Source organism: Gopherus evgoodei, chromosome 1, assembly GCF_007399415.2.
Source record: "Gopherus evgoodei ecotype Sinaloan lineage chromosome 1, rGopEvg1_v1.p, whole genome shotgun sequence".
NCBI lineage: Eukaryota > Metazoa > Chordata > Testudines > Testudinidae > Gopherus > Gopherus evgoodei.
The window spans coordinates 331158726-331180376 of record NC_044322.1 but is presented as its reverse complement, the minus strand read 5'-3'; the positions used below and the strand labels follow the sequence as shown (position 1 = coordinate 331180376).

Sequence of the window (21651 nt, the reverse complement as noted above, 5' to 3'; positions counted from 1 at the left end):
ACACCCAGAGGAGGAGAAAGAACAAACCTGAACCAGACATTTTTATCCAGGATCAGGGTTGGACAGGAGCATGCATGTGTCTGGACAAGATGAGAATAAGATAAGATGCATGTATGTGTTATCAGTGGAGACTCTCTTATGTCAATGAGCATAAACAATGGAGAATTCAGTGGAGTATTTTTAGAGAACCAATGTTTTTAATGAGCCTCCTTCTTCTGGAGTTAAAAAACTGGATAGTTGTGAGTTCAGTCCGACATGTGACTGGTTTTAAAATTTCGTTTAAAAAATCAAAAGGCTACGAGTCAAAAATGAGGCCTTTCTCAGTGAGAAACACTTCCTGACTGAAGTATTTTTGTTCTTCTTTCTCGTAGGTCATTCAACTGAGATTCATTCTGTCCAGTAGCTATAGTGTAACATGTGAACTCATCTTTTACACTGTGCCACTTGTAGAAAGAGCAAGAAAATCATCCTTGGATTTACAGTGTTTCTTCTTGGCAAGTTATGCTGGTTGTCTTTGAAATGGGTTTACAAGTTTTAATCGGTTTACATGATTTGGTGCCAGTTTTGTTTCTTTCTAGAATATTCCATTGGGTATTGCTAAGTACCAATTTGTGTTTCAGATTGTCTGTTACAGCTGTCCCTCTGCTGCATTCCTTTTTCCCCTCTCCTTTCTGTTTGTCCTGTGTGGCCACCCCTCCCGGCCATTGTGCTAACTAAAGTCATGGCCCTATTCATAGGAATAGCTTGTACAGACTAACTGGAGCCATTGCTCTGCCTAGGGAGGGGGCTTCTTGCTTCCTTGTTTGGCTCCTTTGTTCAGACCCGGGCTCAGCGTGGGAGGCGCTGCCCAGAAATTCAAGACCTGAAGTGGCCAACTAATTAAGCATATGAGTCATACCTGTGGTGGAGCAACCATAATCCCAGCACCTCCAAGTTTTAGGCTAATACCATAACCTTGTATGACACCGTGTAAAAAGAAAATTGACGATCTGCACTATTGTTGTCACCAACACTACACACTTGTGATAAATCTGTACAAAGCATGCCTCGTAAGATAAGTTATAACCTATAACGTATTATTATCCTGTTGAAACGTGTGTATCACCATTGTGTATGAAGTTATGAAATTTTACTGTATTCTGTTATAAACATGTTGTGTTCCTGGGTAACACACACAAGATAGATTTACATGTGTTGATGGGTCATGAAGGAGGATCAACTCTTTCAGTGAGCCCCTCCCGAGGATACCCTGGAGAGCATATGGACAAGGGAGGCCCAGTGACTCAGCAGGACACGTAGAACATGTGATCCATACTCCATGTTTGAGCTAATATTCTCCATGCATGTGAACCGGGGGTATAAATTGGAGACTATGACATCACGTCCTTGCCTCTTGCTCCATGTCTCTGAACTGTGTTTTCCAACAAAAGGGGAACTTTGAACAATGGACTGAGGACCCTAATATTTGGAATGAACCAGAGAGACTTATTGCAAGCTAGCAGATTTAACACCACTGCTGCTAACTGTGAAAGCAGAATAAATTATATTGTAAAAATAAAAAAAAAATTAAAAATGCTGTCTGTACCTTTAAGCAAAACTGTTAAAATGCTGCAATCCAGGTGTCAGGAATACAGACATTAACACAGAACAATTGCACCATTTAAGGGCAATTGGTGAAGTATTAGCCTTAAATCAATAAAAGTTAGTAAGAAAGTAGAATATGCATGCTGTGCCCCAGGTAAATTTTACCGTTTTGCTTTCTTTGTCCCTTTGTCTAATTCCCGCTCTTTTATCTGTATAAATAAGACTGTTTGGGTCTTGCATGGCCACTCACATTATCTGGGTGTTATTGGCAGAGCGCTGCACTAATAAAACAGAGTGGTCTGACAAATTGTGAGTCCTGATTCTAACTTTGACAATTTGGAGGTTCCACCGAGATGGCAACCATCTTCACTGGGGCTGTGTAATTCCTGACCGTTTTTGTAGGATGACCATGGCAGCCGGCACCTGGGCATTTGGCCCGAGCGGTCCTCCACTAGAGCAGAAAGGCGCACAGCCACAGTGAGGTCTACGCCATCAAACCTGTTGGTTCCCACTCTGTTCTGGTAGGGATCCCTTGATCTGACCTCAGGAATCTAGTCAGGTAATTATTTCTGTGTTTTGTCCAGACTGAGGACTGTCCTGTCTCTGTGTCTATCCGTCCTCTTGTGGAGTGTTTGAGTCTGGGTGCCGTCTCTGTCCGGGGATAGGCTGACCAAGGGGTTCCGGTCCCCGCAGTCTGAGTGAGTGGAATCTGCACAATCACAGCTGCACTGCACTTTGGGTAAAACCCCCGGTGTGAAAGCAAGGGCCATTGAGGCAGTAGCCTGTGGACTCCTTTTGTGTGTTGCACTGGGTATCGCTCTGAGGAACCCGAATTTCCTTCTTGTGTGATTGGTGTGTAAAGTCTTCCTGTATTGGTAACCAGACATCTAAGTCGGGACCGTTCCCTAAATGAACTCCGGCTCATTTTATGTATTTAGAATGGGTCCAGACTCCTGTAAAAAGGGTCCAGACTCCCGTAAATTTCCGGAAAAATGGTCTAGACTAACTCAGGGCGATCCCAAAACTCAATGGCCACTGTTAAAATCTTGATACAAAGACTGAGTAGACGTCTTAAAGGACAAACTTGGCCAACCTAAAACTAAATTGGCTAAAGGAGAGATTAATTGTTTCATGCAGTGGTGGCAAGAGGCAAACTCAAAACTCGCCTCTCTCAAATATTCAAATAATAAGTTAAAAGTTTTATTAAAAGCCTCCTCTCCCACCACCAGACTGAGCGCTCCCCTTTACCCCATTCTCCAGACCCCAGATCGATCCAACCCCCTTCATACTCCCATCTCATTGTAAAAAGGACAAAAAGCCCCTTGTTCTGTTCCGTTTTGTAGTCTGCCTCAAAAACTGATTCTTTAGTGTTCCACTACCAATTCAGCAAGGAGGGTGGGCTCCTCAACTAGCCCCCACCCTTCCTGGTCCCTTTCCTTGAACATTTCTTTCAAAATTGTGAAATGACCACAATATCACTCACAAACAGTTCATTGGAAAAAAAAAAAAGCAGGATGGGGCCCAGACAAGCAGGCAAGCAACAGATAAACAGACTGAAAAACAGGTTGAAAGCCCTACAGGAATAGTGTCAGAAGTAAGAAAAGCAGTAAGTGCAGGCATGAACCCCTGCAACAATACTTAAAATGGTGAAATCTAAGGTGATAAAGGTGTCATTTTGGGACATAAACAAGTGATTTAAAAAAAGAGAATAAAAAGTTAACTCTGCAGAGGCTGAAGAGAATTAAGCAGTTAAACTTTGTGGAAAATGTTTAAAAGGACCATGTTAAAGAGAAAAAATTCTTGGTTTCTTTGCAGCCATTCTGAAGGGAAAATGGGCTCTTTTTCCAGAAGAATGCCCGTAAATAATCCATATATATATACAGCTATGTAAAAACAAAGCACTGTAAAGAAATGTTAAGGACAAGAAAATGTTTATGTATCGATTTGTCTGTGAAAATATGTAACGTTCTAGGAATCTAAACCAACACATCTGGTTTGTAAAACTTCTGTTTTCTAGGTGTGAGATAAATTGGTTTTGTTTTTGTTTTTAATGCCACTAAAAATTCATTTGACTCTTTAATTCAAAATTGCAAAACTGACAGACCTTTTTGCAAGACCCAGGTAATTAGTGCTGTTTGGCTTTGGGATTTAGCATTTAACTCTTTAGGGGTAACTTGGATTTTTTACAAAAATTAAAATGTTTTTAAATAAAGACCAAGTTATGGCTGCAATAGGGCAGTCAAAATCAGGAGAACAGGGAGAGATTCTGAAGTCTTTTTGTTTGTTTGGGTTTTTTTTTTGAAACAATAGCAGATAAAAGCTGTAATAAAAGAATAAAAAATTAACAGTGACCCTCTGAAGCAACAGCAGAGGTGAGGTGCACAAAACAAAAAGAAGCAATGTTAAAAACACTGAGCCTTAAAACAGCTCTGTGTAATCAGACTGTCACTTTTATAAGGGTACATGAAAACTCTGTAAGAACAAAACAAACAGTTATACCTTATGTAAAAATTAATATGGCTAATGTTTTTAAAAGTTATAGTATAGAAAAAATGTGCATTTTCCCTAAAACATGTGCGGTGTATATAGTAGAAAGGGGTTAAAAAAATGCAAATGAAATGTGCTGCTGAATTAAAATCCTATTAGGGCTCCAAAAAAAGCCACAATAGGCTGTGGTTTTTTTTTTCAGATCCCTGTGTGTTAAGACAGAGTCTCTGAGCTCTGCTGATGGCTTTGAATCCAAAAGCCAAGCCTGTGTTCACGCAAAATACCTGATAAAAAAGGTAAGAGCTGCCAGTACAAAAGAAGCTGCAAATAAAGAACATACCTGGTCAGCAAACAAATTGCCTACATAAAAAGCATGGTATAACAAAATACCTTTAATAAATTTGATGCTAATGTTATTGTTAATATTAAACATTAACATAAATTTATTGTTAGTAAGTACCCCTGTAACAACTTATAGTGTGTATGATTTTTTAAAAAATCCTTTAAAGTAATATGGTAATGATGCTTCTCAGCTATTACCTGTAAATAAACTTAAAAGGTTAACACAGCAGGAAAAACATTACAAACTTGGTCTGCTATATAAAAGGAAAAACTTAAGGTACACCACCTCATGAATTTAATAACTAAACAGTGAAATAATTTCTGCATAACTCTTAAAAAGTAAAAGCCATTAAAACCTGGCCTGCCTATAAAACAAACAACAACAACAACAACAAACACCACAAGAAAATATGGGGATAATTCCTCTGTTTTGCCTGCAATCAGCAAGGCTAATTGTAAAAGAAAGAAATCTTTTAAGTAATAATCAATGCCACCCCAAAAGGGGTAGAAAAATGTCATTTTTGTCTTTCAGATAATCCAAAGTACTGTATAATGGGCTATGTGTATGTGTTAATTCTTGGAAAAAAGTGTTTAAAAAGTGTTAGCAACCCACCAGAAGACAAATGTAAATGTAATGTAAGTACTGTGTTTACCAATAATCACATTTACTATTTGCCACAACAACAACAACAACAACAAAAGAGTCTCAGCTTACTGTAAGCACTGATTTAGCTAAGTTCTCTATCAAGCTTGGCATTGAACGGCAAACAGTTACCAATCATCTGTTAAAAGGTAAAAAGGTAACATAGTTCCTAAAAACAAACAAACAAACAAATGTGAAAAACTGGACCATTCATATTATACACACAAATGGGGACATGTTAAGAATTGCCACTACAGAAAAACATAACAGCTTACCATTGGTATAACATATTTTCTGGATGGTCTCCCACAACTACTGGCATACTAATGTTACTACCCCTAATTGTGTTTTTGGTTTTAAATTGTATGTATTTAATTAAAATGTTTAAAATGTGCTGGTGGATAAAACAAATGTGTGCAAAGCTAAAGCCACAGGCCCAAATCACCTCCCAGTATTTTCTATTACGTGGACTAAATAAGAAGTGACACTGGCGATTAATAATCTTAGTGTCAAAAGGGGGATATGTAGGAGCAGGATTTTATAATGTCCCATAAGAATTAAAGTATAATTTGATTTCATCCCGCTAGCCACTTTTTTAAATAGCAGAAAGAAATGACCCCCTTGGACTATAAGATTTTGTTTTCCCATATGCATTACAAATTGGGCTCTCTCTTAACTCTTTGTTTTAAGATTTAGTTAGTAAGAGACAGGATTCTCTATTGTGTCTATCTAAGTAAATTAGAGAAACCTTAAAGGCCTGGGTCTCAATGTAAATTGTCTTGGTTATCAATTGTAAAACTTAGCAAGGTTTAATTTGCAATGCCTTTTTTTTTGCTCGATAAAAATACTACTGTTTGTATTCTCAATCTGTTTGTGTAAATGAGGAATGTATGCATCAGGAAAAGATAAGGTGTGAAGGCCATTGTTATAGCCAGAGTCAAGGAAGAAGTAGTAAAGAGACTTAAAGAACATCAAAGAATCATTAGGTACTGCTTACTACCCCGACGACTGTCAAACTGTGTGGCATCTCAGAGTGGATACATGCTTCGCAGTGCAATAATGCACCACCCCCAGTGAACCAATCATCACCTCAGGACCAGGCAGAGTCAATTTTGACTCCAGAAGAAGACGTAGAGGAACAGCCTGCAATACCTTACAATCTATGCTCTCATAAGGGTTGCCAGAAGCAGACAACTACATAAAGCAAGGCCCAAGAAGAAGCAGTAGTGAGCCTAGCTCCTGCTGCCTGGTGGACATAAAACTGTGACTGCAGTTCCCTCAGTTGAGGTTGTCAGAACCAGAAGGGCCCTGCCTCCAACATGCACTTCTGGTGGTGCCTGTTCCTCGGCTGTTGGTGTCTTAAGGTCTTGGGAGTCCACAATGACAATTCTTTTATCCAGCAGCAAGTGTGGATAGCTCAGACCCTTAATATTTCTAAATGCTGGGTCTGCAGCCACATCCCAGCCCACTCTCTGGTGTTCCTGTCCTGGCTACCCATTCAATTCCCCAGACCTCACTGGAGGACCTTGTCCGTTTAACACAATATAGAACAGTAATGACACCTGGGCAGAGGCTATTGGCAGTTCCTTTATCCCACTTGGGGGAGTAATACACCAGGCAAAAAGGCTCCTGAGGTTACAAGGAGTAGTTAAAATAATGGCAAATGAAACCAGAGAAAGTTTAAAAACCCTGGCCAAAGAAACAGGGGCGATCCGACAGGTGGCCCTCCAAAACCGTCAGGCATTGGACATAGTGCTGGCGGCCAAAGGAGGGACCTGTGCTCTCATTGGAAAAGAATGTTGTGTGTTTATACCTGACAATACCAATGAGGTAATAGATTGCACTAGCCACTTAGAACAAATCGCACAGGGGACAGTCAAAAAATGACAAGTTTTAAAAATGCTTATATACCAATGCTAGAAGTCTAAACAATAAGATGGGTGAGCTAGAGTGCCTAGTATTAAATGAAGATATTGTTAAAATAGGGATCACAGAAACCTGGTGGAATGAGGATAATCAACAGGACACAGTAATACCAGGGTACAGAATGTATTGGAAGGAGAGAACAGGTTGTGCTGGTGGGGGAGTGGCACTATATGTGAAAGAAAGTGTAGATTCAAATGAAGTAAAAATCTTAAATGAACTAAATTGTACTATAGAATCTCTATGGATAGAAATTCCATCCTTGAAAAATAAGAATATAGCAGTAGGACTATATTACAGACCACCTGACCAGAATGGCATTAATGATTCTGAAATGCTCAAGAAGATTAGAGAGGCTATTAAAATAAAAAACTCAATAATAATGGAAGATTTCAACTATTCCCATACTGACTGGATACATAGGAAGGGATGCTGAGATAAAGTTTCTTGACACTTTAAATGACTGCTTCTTGGAGCAGCTGATGCTGGAACACACAAGAGGAGAGGCAATTCTTGATTTAGTCAGGATCAGGTCCAAGAGGTGAATATAGCTGGACCGCCTTATAATAGCATCCATAGTATAATTAAATTTAACATCCCCGTGGTGAGGAAAACTCCACAGCAGTCCAACACTGTAGCATTTAATTTCAGAAAGGGGAACTACACAAAAATGAGGAGGTTAGTGAAACAGAAATGAAAAGGTACAGTACCAAAAGTAAAATCCCTATAAGCTGCATGGAAACTTTTTAAAGATACCATAATAGAGGCTCAACTTAAATATATACCCCAATTTAAAAAACATAGTAAGAGAACCAAAAAAGAGCCACTGTGGTTAAACAACAAAGTTAAAGAAGCAGTGAGAGGCAAAAAGGCATCCTTTAAAAAGCGGAAGATAAACCCTAATGAGGAAAATAGAAAAGAGCATAAACTCTGGCAAATGAAGTGTAAAAATATAATTAGAAAGACCAAAAAAGAATTTGAAGAACAGCTAGACAAAGGCTCTAGAAGTAATAGCAATTTTTTTAAAAATATGTCAGAAGCAGAAAACCTGCTAAACAACCAGTGGGGTCACAGGACGATCAAGATATTAAAGGACAAGGTCAGCTCTAGGTTTTTTGCCTCCCCAAGCAAAAAAAAAAAGCAGGGGGGAGGTTTGCCACCCCTTAGAAAGTGCCGCCCCAAGCACATGCTTGGAGGGCTGGTTCCTAGAGCCGCCCCTGCTGAAGGAGCACTCAAAGATGATAAGCCCATTGCAGAGAAACTAAATGAATTCTTTGCATCGGTTTTCACTGTTGAGGATGTGAGGGAGATTCTCAAACCTGAGCCATTCTTTTTGGGTTAAAGATCTGAGGAACTGTTCCAGATTGAGGTGTCACGACACCAGCACTGGGCTTTCTCTTCCCCCCACACACCCCAGCTGCCCCAGCACTAGGCTCCCCACCCTCAAATGTGGGATCTGCTACCAGCACACAGCGGCTGAGCTCTGGCCCAGCCGTGACTCTGTCCCCATGCGGGTGGAGCTGCTGGACGGCATGGAGCGGGAGTACTTACAGGTGGCAGTGTAGCTGTTATAACCTTATTCCCAGATTCTGGACCTTAGCGTCCAAAATTTGGGGGTTAGCATGAAAACCTCCAAGCTTAGTTACCAGCTTGGACCTGGTACTGCTGCCACCACCCAAAAAATTAGAGTGTTTTGGGGCACTCTGGTCCCCCTGAAAAACCTTCCCTGGGGACCACAAGACCCAAATCCCTTGAGTCTCACAACAAAGGGAAATAATCCTGATTCCCTTCCCCCCTCCAGGTGCTCCTGGAGAGATACACAGACACAAGCTCTGTGAAACTACGCAGAGTGAGTCCCCCTCTCCGTTCCCAATCCTGGAACAAAAGCACTTTCCTCTTCACCCAGAGGAAATGCAAATCAGGCTAGCAATCCAACCCACAGCTCTCCCCTTGATTTCTTCCTCCCACCAATTCCCTGGTGAGTACAGACTTAATTTCCCTGAAGTAAAGAAAAACTCCAACAGGTCTTAAAAGAAAACTTTATATAAAAAAGAAAGAAAAAATACAAATGTTCTCTCTGTATTAAGATGATACAACACAGGGTCAATTGCTTAAAAGAATATTGAATAAACAGCCTTATTCAAAAGAATACAAATCAAAGCACCCAGCACTCATATTCATGCAAATACCAAAGAAAAGAAACCATAGAACTTACTATCTGATCTCTTTGTCCTTACACTTAGAAACAGAAGACTAGAAAGTAGAAAGTACTTCTCCAAAGCTCAGAGACAGCAGGCAGACAGACAAAAGACTCAGACACCCACTTCCCTCCACCCAAAGTTGAAAAAATCCGGTTTCCTGATTGGTTCTCTGGTCAGGTGTTTCAGGTGAAAGAGACATTAACCCTTAGCTATCTGTTTATGACACGCCCCCCAAATTGCAGACAGTGGGGAAGCTCACTGGCGGCAATTTCCTTCTAGAACTTGAAAATAAACAGATTAATACAACACATGCACCTTTACATATACTACTAAGTATATAACTAACAGACTTTTACATGTTAAGAACACTTTTTAACTACTGGATTCTGGGAAACTCTCACGGGAGAGTGCATCAGCAACTTTGTTAGAAGCTCCTGTGATGTGTTGAATTTCAAAATCAAAATCTTGGAGAGCTAAACTCCAACGAAGAAGTTTGTTGTTGTTTCCCTTGGCAGTATGAAGCCACTTTAGTGCAGCATGGTCAGTTTGTAGTTGGAACCGCCGTCCCCAAACATATGGGCGTAGCTTTTCCAGGGCGTACACAATGGCATAGCATTCCTTTTCACTGACTGACCAGTGACTTTCCCTCTCAGACAGTTTCTTGCTGAGAAACACGACAGGATGGAAGTTGTGATCTGTTGCTTCCTGCATGAGCACTGCTCCTATACCACGCTCAGATGCATCTGTGGTTACTAGGAATGGCTTGTCAAAATCCGGGGCCCTGAGCACAGGGTCCGACATGAGCGTTGCCTTAAGCTGGGTAAAGGCTTTTTGACACTCATCAGTCCACTTAACGGCATTTGGCTGGGTCTTTTTGGTTAGGTCGGTCAATGGGGCAGCGATTTGGCTGTAGTGTGGTACAAATCGCCTGTAGTATCCGGCCAAGCCTAAGAAGGATTGGACCTGTTTCTTTGACCTTGGGACAGGCCACTTTTGGATAGCAACCACCTTGGCCTGTAGGGGGTTTATGGTTCCTCGACCCACCTGGTGCCCCAGGTAAGTCACTCTGTTTTGGCCTATTTGACACTTTTTGGCCTTAACAGTTAGTCCTGCCTGCCTGATGCGCTCAAAGACCTTTTCCAGGTGTAGTAGGTGTTCGGGCCAGGAGTCTGAAAAAATGGCCACATCATCGAGGTAGGCAACTGCAAATTCTCCCAGTCCAGCTAGTAGACCGTCTACCAGCCTCTGGAAGGTGGCGGGTGCATTTCGAAGGCCGAAAGGAAGGACATTGAATTCATACACCCCCGCATGGGTGACGAATGCTGACCTCTCCTTGGCAGGTTCATCTAGCGGTACTTGCCAGTACCCCTTGGTTAAGTCTATTGTAGAGATGAACTGGGCACGTCCCAACTTTTCCAATAGCTCATCAGTACGTGGCATTGGATAGTTGTCCGGACGAGTTACAGCATTTAGCTTACGGTAGTCCACGCAAAAGCGTATTTCCCCATCTGGTTTGGGTACCAGAACCACTGGAGATGCCCATGCACTGGTAGATGGGCGGATTATACCCATCTGTAGCATGTTCTGGATCTCCCGTTCTATAGCAGCTTGGGCATGAGGAGACACCCGGTAGGGTGGGGTTCTGATTGGGTGAGCATTACCTGTATCAATGGAGTGGTATGCCCGTTCAGTCCGTCCTGGGGTGGCTGAGAACAATGGGGCGAAGCTAGTGCACAGCTCCTTGATTTGTTGCCGCTGTAGACGTTTCAGGGTGGTTGAGAGGTTCACCTCTTCCACGCCACCGTCTTTTTTTCCGTCGTAGTAGACACCGTCAGGCCACTCAGCATCATCTCCCTGGACTGTAAACTGACAAACCTGTAAGTCTCTGGAATAGAAAGGCTTGAGAGAATTAACATGGTACACTTTAGGCTTTAGTGAGGAATTGGGAAATGCTATGAGGTAGTTTACAGCTCCCAGGCGCTCTTGGACCGTGAATGGCCCTTCCCATGATGCTTCCATCTTATGGGCCTGTTGCGCCTTCAAGACCATAACCTGGTCTCCTACCTTGAAGGAACGTTCTCTGGCATGTCTGTCATACCAGGCCTTTTGCTCTTCTTGAGCATCCTTTAGGTTCTCTTTAGCAAGGGCTAAAGAGTGTCGGAGGGTGCTTTGTAGGTTGCTTACAAAGTCCAGAATGTTAGTTCCTGGAGAAGGCGTAAACCCCTCCCATTGCTGCTTCACCAACTGTAATGGCCCCTTAACCTCGTGACCATACACAAGTTCAAATGGTGAAAACCCTAAACTGGGATGTGGTACAGCCCTGTAGGCAAACAGCAACTGCTGCAACACTAGGTCCCAATTATTGGCGAATTCGTTGATGAATTTTCTTATCATGGCCCCCAAAGTTCCATTGAACCTTTCCACCAGGCCATTGGTTTGATGGTGGTACGGGGTGGCAACCAAGTGATTCACCCCATGAGTTTCCCACAGTTTTTCCATGGTCCCTGCCAGGAAATTAGACCCTGAATCTGTAAGGATGTCAGAGGGCCAACCTACCCTGGCAAAGATGTCTGTTAGGGCCAGGCACACAGTGTTAGCCCTGGTGTTGCCTAGAGCTACTGCTTCTGGCCATCGGGTAGCAAAGTCCACTAAAGTCAGTACGTACTGCTTTCCTCTGGGCGTCTTTTTTGGGAAAGGGCCCAGAATATCCACAGCTACTCGCTGAAATGGGACCTCAATTATGGGGAGTGGCTGGAGAGGGGCCTTGACCTGGTCTTGAGGCTTACCCACTCTTTGGCATACCTCACAAGACCGGACATACTTGGCAACATCCTTGCCCATCCCCTCCCAGTGGAAGGACTTCCCCAACCGGTCCTTGGTTCGGTTCACCCCAGCATGGCCACTGGGATGATCATGGGCTAAGCTTAAGAGCTTCCCCCGGTACTTAGTTGGAACCACCAACTGTTTTTGCGGCTGCCATTCTTTCCGGTGTCCACCAGAAAGAATTTCCTTGTATAAAAGTCCTTGGTCTATAACAAACCGGGATCGATTTGAAGAGCTGAGAGGCGGTGGGGTGCTCCGTGCCGCCGCCCACGCTTTCTGAAGGCTGTCATCTGCTTCCTGCTCAGCCTGGAACTGTTCCCTTGAGGCTGGGGTCACCAGTTCTTCCTCAGACTGTGGACTTGGGCTTGGTCCCTCTGGAAGCGATGTAGGTGATGGGGTTGTTTCCGTTGCTGGTGAACCGCTCTCCGCTGGTGCACCTGAGGGTATTTCAGGCTCTGGCTGAGCCTTTTGGGTATGGCTGTCTTTTGCTTCTGCCAGTTTTGGCTTGCTGGCGCCCTCTGGCATTGAGTTTGAAGATGTGGTTGCACTTGCTGGTGCTGGTTGTTGTTCCAGTTCCGGGCCTGGGACTGGAGATGCTGTGGCTGTTTCAGTGGTAGGCATGGAATCCGGGTCCACTGCCTGTGTCTGGGTCTCTGGTAACACAGACGGGGCTTCTGTGGACGGCTCAGGAACAGGAATGGGTCTGGAAGCTTGCCTGGTTTGGCTACGGGTAACCATTCCCACTCTCTTGGCCCGCCTCACCTGGTTGGCCAAGTCTTCCCCCAGTAGCATGGGGATAGGATAATTGTCATAGACTGCAAAAGTCCACATTCCTGACCAGCCTTTGTACTGGACAGGCAGTTGAGCTGTAGGCAAGTCTACAGCTGGTGACATGAAGGGGTAAATTGTAACTTTGGCCTTTGGGTTAATGAATTTGGGGTCAACGAAGGATTGGTGGATAGCTGAGACTTGTGCCCCCGTGTCTCTCCACGCAGTAACCTTCTTTCCGCCCACTCTCAAATTTTCCCTTCGCTCCAAGGGTATTTGAGAGGCATCCGGGCCTGGGGATCTTTGGTGTGATGGTGGTGTAATGAATTGCACTCGCATGGTGTTCTTGGGACAGTTGGCCTTGATATGTCCCGGTTCATTACACTTAAAGCATCTTCCATCTGATGGGTCACTGGGCCGAGGTGAGTTACTGGAGACTGGTGAGGTTGAAGAGTAGGGTATCTGTGGCTTTACTTGGGTGGTATGGAGGGTCTTTGGCTGTCCTCGGTTGTAGGGTTTATGGTCTGTGTGCCCCCTGGGGTAATCGTTCCCCTTGACAGTAGCTTTTTTGCTTTCTGCCAGTTCCATCCATTTGGCTCCAATCTCCCCCGCCTCAGCGATAGTTTTGGGATTTCTATCTTGTATGTACCGTGTGATGTCTTCAGGAACACCATCCAAGAACTGCTCCATTTGTATGAGGAGGTTCACTTCTTCCAAGGTTTGAATGTTGTTTCCTGTTAACCAGGCCTCATAGTTTTTTGCAATGTAGTAGGCGTGTTTGGGAAATGACACCTCTGGTTTCCATTTTTGGGTTCTGAAGCGCCGACGGGCATGATCTGGGGTTATCCCCATCCTGTATCTGGCCTTGGTTTGAAAAAGTTTATAGTCATTCATTTGCGGCTTGGGCATTTCAGCTGCCACCTCTGCTAAAGGTCCACTGAGGTGTGGCCTTAATTCTACCATGTACTGGTCTTCGGGGATGCTGTACCCAAGACAGGCTCTTTCAAAATTTTCCAAGAAGGCCTCGGTGTCATCACCTGCCTTGTAGGTGGGAAATTTCCTGTGCTGTGGAGCAATAATTGGCGCCGGGTTGTTAGGGTTGGCTGGCACATGCAGCCCAGCTTTTGCCATCTCCAGTTCATGTTTTCTCTGTTTTTCCTTCTCTTCATTCTCTTTTTGTTGTTTTTCCATTTCTTTTTGTTGTTTTTCCATTTCTTTTTGGTGCTTTTCCATTTCTCGGCGGTGGGCCAACTCTTCTTCTTCTTGCTTCCTTCTGTGGGCCAACTCATCTTCTTCTAGTTTTCTTTTGTGTGCTGCCTCTTGGGCTGCCTGTTCTCTTTGGAAGGCTGCCAGTTTGATGCTTTCTTCCTTTTCTTTTATCTCCATCTCTTTTTGTTTTATTTCCAGTTGTCGCCTGTGTTCAGCTTCTTTTAATTGGTCTTCGGCCTCCATTTTTGTCCTGGTAGACATGGTTCCTGTTTTCTTGTGTTGGGGTGCCCTCCGGTGTTTCTCTTTTGAACTGCAGGCTCTGTTGCCTCCTGAAGTCTGCCTAGCAACAGTGCTTTTTTCCCTTTCTCTCTCTAGCTAATGTTCAATGAAGGGAAACCAGAAAAACCACTTTATTTGCATGCATATAGAGTGCTGGTATGACTCTCAATGGGAGTGCTATTGCATGACAAAAGACCCTTAACAGTCTTCTCGCTTAACATGCAAACCACAAACTGCTAGAGAGAGCAGAAAAAAAAATTCTCTCTGGTTCCCTTTTAAAACCAAACTGTTTCTCTCTGCTAAAAAGCCCTTAGCAGAGAAAAGAAAAATATAATATTCCTACTGGCTTCTGGATTCTGTCTATCTCCCGCCACTGCCACCATGTTATAACCTTATTCCCAGATTCTGGACCTTAGCGTCCAAAATTTGGGGGTTAGCATGAAAACCTCCAAGCTTAGTTACCAGCTTGGACCTGGTACTGCTGCCACCACCCAAAAAATTAGAGTGTTTTGGGGCACTCTGGTCCCCCTGAAAAACCTTCCCTGGGGACCACAAGACCCAAATCCCTTGAGTCTCACAACAAAGGGAAATAATCCTGATTCCCTTCCCCCCTCCAGGTGCTCCTGGAGAGATACACAGACACAAGCTCTGTGAAACTACGCAGAGTGAGTCCCCCTCTCCGTTCCCAATCCTGGAACAAAAGCACTTTCCTCTTCACCCAGAGGAAATGCAAAATCAGGCTAGCAATCCAACCCACAGCTCTCCCCTTGATTTCTTCCTCCCACCAATTCCCTGGTGAGTACAGACTTAATTTCCCTGAAGTAAAGAAAAACTCCAACAGGTCTTAAAAGAAAACTTTATATAAAAAAGAAAGAAAAAATACAAATGTTCTCTCTGTATTAAGATGATACAACACAGGGTCAATTGCTTAAAAGAATATTGAATAAACAGCCTTATTCAAAAAGAATACAAATCAAAGCACCCAGCACTCATATTCATGCAAATACCAAAGAAAAGAAACCATAGAACTTACTATCTGATCTCTTTGTCCTTACACTTAGAAACAGAAGACTAGAAAGTAGAAAGTACTTCTCCAAAGCTCAGAGACAGCAGGCAGACAGACAAAAGACTCAGACACCCACTTCCCTCCACCCAAAGTTGAAAAAATCCGGTTTCCTGATTGGTTCTCTGGTCAGGTGTTTCAGGTGAAAGAGACATTAACCCTTAGCTATCTGTTTATGACAGTAGCGGTGGGGTGGCATGGAGAACACGGCCCCCTCCCTGGGCTTCGCGGCGCTGTTGATGGCTGAGGTGGATCAGTTTGTGCTCATTGCCGTCAACCCTAACATGTTAGGGGGCCAAGGACCTGGAGAGCCCCCCGGATCCACTGCTCTTCAGCATCACCATGCGCTGGCCCAGCCCCGGTGGGTGGGAAGGCAAGGATCTCCGGCTGCGGGGCTACCTGCTCAGCACCGACGAGCCCAACAGGCCGCTCACCTCCTCACACGCTCCAGGAGCCCCTCTTGCCGCCGCAGCCCGGGCTCAGCTCCACGGGACCCTACTTCCCTCCCTCGCCTTGTCAGCGCATGAGCTGGGACCTGTGTCCCCTGCCCAGCCCTGCGGCACCCTGCACAGTCCACTCAGGTGGTGAAATGCCGTGCCGCCCTGGGGAGATTCAGAGCAGCAGCGGCATCAGGACCCCTCCCCTCTCCCTGCATCCCAGGCCCCGCTTCCTTCCCTCCCTGGCTCCTCACACACTCTGGGAGCCCCTCCTGCCACTGCACCCAGGGCTCAGCTCCAGGGGACCCCACTTCCCTCCCTCCCCGGCTCCTCAAACACTCCAGGAACCCTCTCGCCACCGCACCCCAGGCTCAGCTTCAGGGAACCCCACTTCCCTCCCTCTCTGGCTCCTCACACACTTGGGGAGCCCCTCTCACCACCGCAGCCCGGGCTATGGAGCTGAGTGCAGGCTGCGGCGGTGGCAAGAGGGGCTCCCAGGGCGTGTGAGGAGCCAGGGAGGGAGGGGGTGCCAAGCCTGGGCTGTGGTGGCGAGAGGGGCTCTTGGAGTGTGTGAGGAGCCGGGGAGGGAAGCAGGGCCTGGGAGCAGGGAGGGGTTCTGCTGCCACAGCCGTTCTGAGTCTCCGCAGGGCAGCGCGGTGTGTCCCCGCCCGAGTGGGCTGTGCAAGGCACCGCCAGGCTGGGCAGGGGGTGTGGATCCTGGCTTGTGGGCTGACAGAGCAAGGGCTTTTTGCCACTCCAAGCAAAAACATTTTGAAAAAGGGGGAGAGGGGGTTTGCCGCCCCTTAGAAAGTGCCGCCCCAAGCACATGCTTGGAAGGCTGGTTCCTACAGCCGGCCCTGCTAAAGGAGCACTCAAAGATGATAAGGCAATTGAGGAGAAACTAAATGAATTCTTTGAGTCTGTCTTCACTGTTGAGGATGTGAGGGAGATTCTCAAACCTGAGCCATTCTTTTTGGGTTACAGATCTGAGGAACTGTCCTAGATTGAGGTGTCATTAGAGGTAGTTTGGGAACAAATTGATAAACTAAACAGTAACAAGTCTCCAGGACCTGATGGTATTCATCCAAGAGTTCTGAAGGAACTCAAATGTGAAATTGCAGGAAGACTAACTGTCATCTATAACCTATCATTTAAATCAGCTTCTGTACCAAATGACTGGAGGATAGCTAATGTGATGCCACTTTTTAAAAAGGGCTCCAGAGGTGACCCTGGCAACTACAGGCCAGTAAGCCTCACTTCATACCAGAAAAATTGGTTGAAACTATCATCCAAGAACAAAATTGTCAGATACATAGATGAACATAATTTGTTGGAAAATAGTCAACATGTTTTTTGTAAAGGAGATCATGCCTCACCAATATACTAGAATTATTTGAGAGGTTCAGCATGCATGCGGACAAAAGAGATCCAGTGGATATAGTTTATTTAGATTTTCAAAAAGCTTTTGGCAAGGTCCCTCACCAAAGGCTCTTAAGCAAAATAAGCAGTCATGGGATAAGAGGGAAGGTTCTCTCATGGATTGGTAACTGGTTAAAAGATAGAAAACAAATGGTAGGAATAAATGGTCAGTTTTCAGAATGGAGAGATGTAAATAGTGGTGTCCCCCAGGGATCTGTACTGGGCCCAGTCCTATTTAACATCATCATAAACGATCTGGAAAAAGAGGTAAACAGTGAAGTGGCAAAATTTTGCAGATGATACGAAACTACTCAAGATAGTTAAGTTCCAGGCTGTCATAACCTTAGTCCCAGATCTGGACCTTAGCGTCCAAAATATGGGGGTTAGCATGAAAACCTCCAAGCTTAGCTACCAGCTTGGACCTGGTACTCGCTGCCACCACCCAAAAAATTAGAGTGTTTTGGGGCACTCTGGTCCCCCTGAAAAACCTTCCCTGGGGACCCCAGGACCCAAATCCCTTGAGTCTCACAACAAAGGGAAATAATCCTTTCTCCCTTCCCCCCTCCAGGTGCTCCTGGAGAGATACACAGACACAGAGTGACTCCCCCTCTCTGTTCCCAATCCTGGAAACAAAAAGAACTTTCCTATTCCCCCAGAGGGAATGCAAAATCAGGCTAGCCAATTCAACACACACCGATCTCCCCTGATTTCTTCCTCCCACCAATTCCCTGGTGAGTACAGATTCAATTTCCCTGAAGTAAAGAAAAACTCCAACAGGTCTTAAAAGAAAGCTTTATATAAAAAAGAAAGAAAAAATACAAATGGTCTCTCTGTATTAAGATGACGAATACAGGGTCAATTGCTTAAAAGAATATTGAATAAACAGCCTTATTCAAAAAGAATACAAATCAAAGCACTCCAGCACTTATATTCATGCAAATACCAAAGAAAAGAAACCATATAACTTACTATCTGATCTCTTTGTCCTTACACTTAGAAACAGAAGATTAGAAAACAGAACTACTTCTCCAAAGCTCAGAGAAAGCAGGCAGCCAGAAAAACAAAGACCTCAGACACAAACTTCCCTCCACCCAGAGTTGAAAAAATCCGGTTTCCTGATTGGTCCTCTGGTCAGGTGCTTCAGGTGAAAGAGACATTAACCCTTAGCTATCTGTTTATGACACGCCCCCCAAATTGCAGACAGTGGGGAAGCTCACTGGCGGCGATTTCCTTCTAGAACTTGAAAATAAACAGATTAATACAACACATGCACCTTTACATATACCACTAAGTATATAACTAACAGACTTCTACATTTTAAGAACACTTTTTAACTACTGAATTCTGGGAAACTCTCACGGGAGAGTGCATCAGCAACTTTGTTAGAAGCTCCTGTGATGTGTTGAATTTCAAAATCAAAATCTTGGAGAGCTAAACTCCAACGAAGAAGTTTCTTGTTGTTCCCCTTGGCAGTATGAAGCCACTTTAGTGCAGCATGGTCAGTTTGTAGTTGGAACCGCCGTCCCCAAACATATGGGCGTAGCTTTTCCAGGGCGTACACAATGGCATAGCATTCCTTTTCACTGACTGACCAGTGACTTTCCCTCTCAGACAGTTTCTTGCTGAGAAACACGACAGGATGGAAGTTGTGATCTGTTGCTTCCTGCATGAGCACTGCTCCTATACCACGCTCAGATGCATCCGTGGTTACTAGGAATGGCTTGTCAAAGTCCGGGGCCCTGAGCACAGGGTCCGACATGAGCGTTGCCTTAAGCTGGGTAAAGGCTTTTTGACACTCATCAGTCCACTTAACGGCATTTGGCTGGGTCTTTTTGGTCAGGTCAGTCAATGGGGCAGCGATTTGGCTGTAGTGTGGTACAAATCGCCTGTAGTATCCGGCCAAGCCTAAGAAGGATTGGACCTGTTTCTTTGACCTTGGGACAGGCCATTTTTGGATAGCATCCACTTTGGCCTGTAGGGGGTTTATGGTTCCTCAACCCACCCGGTGCCCCAGGTAAGTCACTCTGTTTTGGCCTATTTGACACTTTTTGGCCTTAACAGTTAGTCCTGCCTGTCTGATGCGCTCAAAGACCTTTTCCAGGTGTAGTAGGTGTTCGGGCCAGGAGTCTGAAAAAATGGCCACATCATCGAGGTAGGCAACTGCAAATTCTCCCAGTCCAGCTAGTAGACCATCTACCAGCCTCTGGAAGGTGGCGGGTGCATTTCGAAGGCCGAAAGAAAGGACATTGAATTCATACACCCCCGCATGGGTGACGAATGCTGACCTCTCCTTGGCAGGTTCATCTAGCGGTACTTGCCAGTACCCCTTGGTTAAATCTATTGTAGAGATGAACTGGGCACGTCCCAACTTCTCCAATAGCTCATCGGAACGTGGCATTGGATAGTTGTCCGGACGAGTTACAGCATTTAGCTTACGGTAGTCCACGCAAAAGCGTATTTCCCCATCTGGTTTGGGTACCAGAACCACTGGAGATGCCCATGCACTGGTAGATGGGCGGATTATACCCATCTGTAGCATGTTCTGGATTTCTCGTTTTATAGCAGCTTGGGCATGAGGAGACACCCGGTAGGGTGGGGTTCTGATTGGGTGAGCATTACCTGTATCAATGGAGTGGTATGCCCGTTCAGTCCGTCCTGGGGTGGCTGAGAACAATGGGGCGAAGCTAGTGCACAGCTCCTTGATTTGTTGCCGCTGCAGACGTTCCAGGGTGGTTGAGAGGTTCACCTCTTCCACGCCACCGTCTTTTTTTCCGTCGTAGTAGACACCGTCAGGCCACTCAGCATCATCTCCCTGGACTGTAAACTGACAAACCTGTAAGTCTCTGGAATAGAAAGGCTTGAGAGAATTAACATGGTACACTTTAGGCTTTAGTGAGGAATTGGGAAACGCTATGAGGTAGTTTACAGTTCCCAGGCGCTCTTGGACTGTGAATGGCCCTTCCCATGATGCTTCCATCTTATGGGCCTGTTGCGCCTTCAAGACCATAACCTGGTCTCCTACCTTGAAAGAACGTTCTCTGGCATGTCTGTCATACCAGGCCTTTTGCTCTTCCTGAGCATCCTTTAGGTTCTCTCTAGCAAGAGCTAAAGAGTGTTGGAGGGTGCTTTGTAGGTTGCTTACAAAGTCCAGAATGTTAGTTCCTGGAGAAGGCGTAAACCCCTCCCATTGCTGCTTTACCAACTGTAATGGCCCCTTAACCTCGTGACCATACACAAGTTCAAATGGTGAAAACCCTAAACTGGGATGTGGTACAGCCCTGTAGGCAAACAGCAACTGCTGCAACACTAGGTCCCAATTATTGGAGAATTCGTTGATGAATTTTCGTATCATGGCCCCCAAAGTTCCATTGAACCTTTCCACCAGGCCATTGGTTTGATGGTGGTACGGGGTGGCAACCAAGTGATTCACCCCATGAGTTTCCCACAAGTTTTCCATGGTCCCTGCCAGGAAATTAGACCCTGAATCTGTAAGGATGTCAGAGGGCCAACCTACCCTGGCAAAGATGTCTGTTAGGGCCAGGCACACAGTGTTAGCCCTGGTGTTGCCTAGAGCTACTGCTTCTGGCCATCGGGTAGCAAAGTCCACTAAAGTCAGTACGTACTGCTTTCCTCTGGGCGTCTTTTTTGGGAAAGGGCCCAGAATATCCACAGCTACTCGCTGAAATGGGACCTCAATTATGGGGAGTGGCTGGAGAGGGGCCTTGACCTGGTCTTGAGGCTTACCCACTCTTTGGCATACCTCACAAGACCGGACATACTTGGCAACATCTTTGCCCATCCCCTCCCAGTGGAAGGACTTCCCCAACCGGTCCTTGGTTCTGTTCACCCCAGCATGGCCACTGGGATGATCATGGGCTAAGCTTAAGAGCTTCCCCCGGTACTTAGTTGGAACCACCAACTGTTTTTGCGGCTGCCATTCTTCCCGGTGTCCACCAGAAAGAATTTCCTTGTATAAAAGTCCTTGGTCTATAACAAACCGGGATCGATTAGAAGAGTTGAGAGGCGGTGGGGTGCTCCGTGCCGCCGCCCAAGCTTTCTGAAGGCTGTCATCCTCTTCCTGCTCAGCCTGGAACTGTTCCCTTGAGGCTGGGGTCACCAGTTCTTCCTCAGACTGTGGACTTGGGCTTGGTCCCTCTGGAAGCAATGTAAGTGATGGGGTTGTTTCCGTTGCTGGTGAACCGCTCTCCGCTGGTGCACCTGAGGGTATTTCAGGCTCTGGCTGAGCCTTTTGGGTATGGCTGTATGTTGCTTCTGCCAGTTTGGGCTCGCTGGCGCCCTCTGGCGTTGAGTTGAAGATGGGGTTGCAATGCTGGTGCTGGGTGCTGTTCCAGTTCCGGGCCTGGGACTGGAGGTGCTGTGGCTGTTTCAGTGGTTGGCATGGAATCTGGATCCACTACCTCTGTCTGGGTCTCTGGTAACACAGACGGGGCCTCTGTGGACGGCTCAGGGACA

At 45.4% G+C, this 21651-nt stretch overlaps 1 long non-coding RNA gene across 1 annotated transcript; it reads left to right on the top strand.

Annotated features, from left to right (window-relative positions):
* The first annotated feature begins 762 nt into the window (after positions 1–762).
* Positions 763–19682, top strand: LOC115647514. Its single transcript, XR_003999341.1, has 4 exons — positions 763–903; positions 1274–1278; positions 11252–11255; positions 19672–19682. It is a non-coding gene; the product is annotated as an uncharacterized LOC115647514 (long non-coding RNA).
* The last annotated feature ends 1969 nt before the right edge of the window (positions 19683–21651 follow it).